Genomic DNA, 5,642 nt, shown 5'->3' on the forward strand with positions numbered 1-5,642 from the left:
CCTGCTTCTACATCTGGGAGTACTGGGATTAAAAATTGTGTATGTAGAACTACACAAGGCCGTGAAAAAAGGACTGGACTCATGAACTCATGAACTCATGAGTTCACAAACTCACTAACAAAGAATGAATAAAGGAAAGGTCACAATTTAACCAATTAACTCTAAAGATGGTATTTAGCAACCTGTTATGAATTTTTCATGAGGAAACGAGATGGTTCCCAACAGGATCAGCATGCTATACACTTCCTGCTTTTTTTTTTTTTGTCAAATGTCATTGGTCAATTAAAAAACAAACTTAGAATGATTAATAGGAGTCTACTAACCAGAGACATAGGGCCACTGCTTTCACTTGCCTCCTCCCTGTCATTTGGAGTAGAAGACCATAATAAAACCAAAGAAAATTATATGTGTGCTCAGCCATAGTTACGTCTGGAGGAAGCCCACTTTACAGGAATGTTTCTCTCTCTCTCTCTCTCTCTCTCTCTCTCTCTCTCTCTCTTTCTCTCTCTCTCTCTCTCTTTCTCTCTCTCTCTTTCTCTCTATCTCTCTCTTTCTAAATAGATGGTGTAACCCTGGAAGTCAGTTTCTTATGGCAGGCAGAGTCAAAGAGGCTACAGATAGACTGAAGTGTAGAGGACGATTTATGAACATTAGAGAGCAGCATGAGGTGGAGACTGGAAAGGTGTCTCAGCAGTAAAAGCACTTGATGTTTTTTCCAGAGGATCTGGTTTTGTTTCCCAGGATCCATAAAGAGGCTAACAGCCACCTGTACCGCAGTTCCCGGGTAGGCAATGCTGTCTTCTGGACTCTGTCCATAACTGACAAGCATGTGGTACACCTATCTATAGAAACAGACAGAATACTCATAGACATAATATAATAACATAAAATTGAAAGGAGGAGGAAAAGAGAGGAGAGAGAGAAAAGAGACAGAGAGAGAGAGAGAAAGAGGAGAGAGAGCCAGTTTTATAATTAATATAGGTCTTTGTGTGTTCATTTGGGGCTGGAAACGGCAGTGGGACTTGGTGGGACAAGAAAAACTGCCAGCAACAAAATGGCGTAATTTTGCTATGTTAAAGTTAAAACTCTTCTTTTTATTTAGACAGAAAAGAGGACATGATGGGGGATGTCCTTCTGTGTATATGTTTCTCTTATTGGTTGATGAATGAAACACTGTTTAGCTAGTGACCAAGCAGGTGGGGCTACCAGACTAGGAGATGAGGAGAATTCTGATAGAGGTAGGTAGAGAGGGAGCCCGGCCAAAACAGACCCCATGTAGCTCACCAAAGGAGTAACAGGTCTAGGCAATCTCTGGTGAGCCAAGACCACATGGAAATACTTAGATTAATAGAAATGTGATTCTAATTAAGACAGAGCTAGCCAATAAGAAGCCCCTAGTCATTAGTCAACAGTTGTAATTAATAAAGTGTTTGTGTGTTTGTTTGGGGTTGAGGTGGCTGTGAGACCAGGTTGATGGGAAAGAAAACTCTGCAACAAAATGGTATACAAAGTTGCTCACCATAGCCTAAAGAGGACTCATTCCCTCTTCAATATTGTCCTTGAAGTTCTAGCTGGAGAAATAAGACAACAAAAGGAGATTAAGGGAAATCGTAATACAAATTGGAATACAAATCGGAATACAAAAAATACAAATTGGAAAGGAAGAAGTCAAACTCTCACTATTTGCAGATGATATGATAGTCTACATAAGTGACCGGAAAAACTCAACCAGGGAACTCCTACAGCTGATAAACACCTTCAGCAAAGTGGCAGGATACAAGATTAACTCAAAAAAATCTGTAGCCCTACTATATACAGATGACACATTGGTGAAGAAAGAAATCAGAGAAGCATCACCCTTTACAATTGCCACAAACAACATAAAATAGCTTGGGGCAACACTAACCAAAGAAGTGAAAGACCTGTACCATAAGAATTTTGAGTCTCTAAAGAAAGAAATTAAAGAAGATACCTGAAAATGGAAAGATCTCCCATGCTCTTGGATAGGCAGGCTCAACATAGTAAAAATGACAATCTTACCAAAAGCAATCTACAGATTCAATGCAATTCCCATCAAAATCCCAACACAATTCTTCACTGACCTTGAAAGAACAATTCTCAACTTTATGTGGAGAAACGAAAGACCCAGGATAGCCAAAACAACCCTGTACAATAGAGGAACTTCTGGAGGCATCACCATCCCTAACTTTAAGCTCTATTACAGAGCTATAGTCCTGAAAACAGCTTGGTATTGGCACAAAAATAGACAGGTAGACCAATGGAAGAGAATTGAAAACCCTGATATTAACCCACACACCTACGAACACCTGATTTTTGACAAACAATCCAAATATATATGCTGGAAGAAAGAGAACGTTTTCAACTAATGGTGCTGGCATAACTGGATGCAAACATGTAGAAGACTACAGATAGACCCAAGCCTTTCGTCCTGCACAAAACTTAAGTCAAAATGGATCAAAGACCTCCACATAAACCCAGTCACACTGAACCTACTAGAAGATAAAGTGGGAAATACCCTTGAATTAATTGGTACAGGAGACCGCTTCCTGAACATAACACCAGTAGCACAGACACTGAGATCAACAATTAATAAATGGGACCTCCTGAAACTAAGAAGCTTCTGTAAGGCAAAGATCATAGTCAGCAAGACAAAACGACTGCCCACAGACTGGGAAAAGATATTCACCAACCCCACATCTGACAGAGAGCTGATCTCCAAAATATACAAAGAACTCAAGAAGCAGGCATGGTCAGGCAGACCTGTAGCCAGCCCCTAAGCAGGCATGGCTACAGGTTCCCCTACAATGGCCCTTTTGAGAAAAGGCTTTACCACATTGGTTACATTCATATGGTTTCTCTCCAGTATGTGTTATTTTGTGCTTCTTAAGATCACCATGACTTGCAAAGCTTTACCACACTGATTACATTTATAGGGTCTCTCTCCAGTATATGTCCTTTTGTGTTTGTAGACTACAGACATGTGCAAAGGCTTTACCCCACTGATTATATTCATAGGGTTTCTCTGCTGATTGTGTTCTTTTATGATATTGGAGACTACTGACACATGAATAGGTTTTACCACACTAAGTACATTCATAGGGTTTGTCTCCCATATGTGTTCTTTTATGTCTTTTAAGATCACCATGACTTGCAAAAGCTTTACCACATGGACTACATTCATAGGGTTTCTCTCCAGGATGTGTTCTTATATATATTTGGAGATTAGAGCCTTCTGAAAATTCTTTACTACGATGACTACATTCATAGGGTTTCTCTCCAGTATGTGTTCTTTTATGTGTTTGGAGACTACTAACACAAGAATAGGCTTTACCACATTTATTACATTCATAGGATTTCTTTCCAGTATGTGTTTTTATATGTCTTTTAAGATTACTATGCCTTGCAAAGACTTTAGCACAGTAATTACATTCAATTGTTTTCTCTCCAGTTTGTGTTCTTTTATGGAGATTGAGATAACTGTGACATGCAAGGACTTCACCATATTGAAGATTTTCATAAGGTTTCTCTCCAGTATAAATTTTATCATGCCTTTGAAGATGCTTGTAACACACAAAGATTTTAACACATTGAGTACTTTCACAGGGTTTCTCTCCTTTAAGGCTTCTTTCATTCCTGCAAAGATAATTGGCATATGTAAAAGCTTTACCACATGCATTGTAGTATCTTTATAAATTAATTTTATAATTTGCCCTAATTACAGAGAGGAATCAGATCTTAAGTTTTACATTTATGATGCTTTGCTTCATGAGGGGTTGTTTTATGTCTTTGAAGATAACCATGATGAAGCCGGGCGGTGGCGGCGCACGCCTTTAATCCCAGCACTCGGGAGGCAGAGGCAGGTGGATCTCTGTGAGTTCGAGACCAGCCTGGTCTCCAAGAGCTACTTCCAGGACAGCCTCCAAAGCCACAGAGAAACCCTGTCTCAAAAAACCAAAAAAAAAGAAAGAAAGAAAGAAAGAAAGAAAGAAAGAAGAAGAAGAAGAAGAAGAAGAAGAAGAAGAAGAAGAAGAAGAAGAAGAAGAAGAAGAAGAAGAAGAAGAAGAAAAGAAGAAGATAACCGTGATGGATAGTAAGAGCCTTTATTTTATGGCCCACATTATTGAATCTTTTTAATGTGGGATTTTTGACATATTTGAAAAGAACTGGTAGAACTCTGAGGTTTGCCATACCCATTGCATTCATAAGTTTTCCTATAGTATGAGTCATACTACATTAGTAAAATGTACCAAGACTAATAGAAGTATTCACACATTCCAAAGCACATAGGGCTTCTCTGCAGTGTGAGTTTGTTGTCTTTCTAAGAAAGTTGGAAAACCAATTAATTGTAAACTTGTATCACATTCAACATATCTACTCAAAGTGGAGACTACTAATTATCTTTCATATCCTAATTGCCACCAGAGAGAGACACACACAGAGAAAGGTACACTGCTTCACTCCATATTCAATACTCACATGGCTTATATTTATACTGATATATGATATTCTTCATTTCTTAGTTTTTTTGAGACAGGGTTTCTCTGTGTAGCCCTGGTTGCCCTGGAATTCACTCAGCAGATCATGCTGTCCTCAAAGCTCACAGATCCACCTGCATCTGCCACCTGATTTCTGGGATTAAAGGTGTGCACCACCACCACCTGGCTCAACAGTATTTTATTATTAAAGGAAGAATAACAAATAAAAGGTTTCTGCATTGCATTCACATTGTTTGACTTTATTTTCCTCACAGACATATACTAGGGATTAAGGTTTCTCCACAAAAACTATCTTGACTCTCATGAAATAGACCCTTTTAATTTACTTAGCAAAGTCACAGATACATGTGTATTGACAGCTTCAATATAGGCTCATTTTTCTTAGAAGATCTTAGACACACACATATCACCTATTCAATGTGCATATGGTTTAAGACATTGAGTGGTATGAAACTAAGTGGATTAGAATTTCTATAGCATAGCACTCATGGGGGTATATGGCAAATGGTGGTATCTGTTAAGGAATTGTTTCCTTGTCTCCTTTTTCACAGGAATACCTAGCAAACACCCAATAGCTACCTGACACTGAGGTACAGGTTTTTGTGAGAATATAAGAATCATCAGTATACTTAAACTGTGCTTATTTACACTGTTGCTTTTCTTTAAACCTTACAGGACACATTAAAATTTCTTCAGAGGCAAATTTGTATAAAGTTGTACATGAAAATTACCTGCTATGTCTTCCAGAACTTTGACAATGTTCTTCAATATTATGGTCCTCTCAACTGTAGCCTAAAATATGATACCAGAAAATATATGTTATATGAATGGAAATTGTACAAAATTTAACTTAATATCTTCAGTGAACATTAAAACTATGCCTATTCACCTAATTTTCCCTTTTCTCAATCAAAATTACAGTAGAGTATCAACAACCAAGGAACAGTCATCCCTTTAAGTCATGAAGGAAAAGTCAGTCTTACCTATGGCAATGAGGTTCCTGTATGTGCCAAGCATCACATCTTTGTAGATAATTTTCTGGGAGGGATTCAGCAAAACACACTCTTCCTGAGTGAATTTGATGTGCATGTCATCATAGGTCACTGCATCCTAAAACAACCCATA

At 38.2% G+C, this 5,642-nt stretch overlaps 1 long non-coding RNA gene across 1 annotated transcript; it reads left to right on the forward strand.

The window, feature by feature from the left end:
* The first annotated feature begins 4,055 nt into the window (after nt 1-4,055).
* Nucleotides 4,056-5,405, forward strand: LOC118239559. The gene is made up of 2 exons (XR_004772016.1): nt 4,056-4,111; nt 5,193-5,405. It is a non-coding gene; the product is annotated as an uncharacterized LOC118239559 (long non-coding RNA).
* The last annotated feature ends 237 nt before the right edge of the window (nt 5,406-5,642 follow it).

The sequence above is a fragment of the Cricetulus griseus genome (assembly GCF_003668045.3).
Source record: "Cricetulus griseus strain 17A/GY chromosome 1 unlocalized genomic scaffold, alternate assembly CriGri-PICRH-1.0 chr1_0, whole genome shotgun sequence".
Lineage (NCBI taxonomy): Eukaryota > Metazoa > Chordata > Mammalia > Rodentia > Cricetidae > Cricetulus > Cricetulus griseus.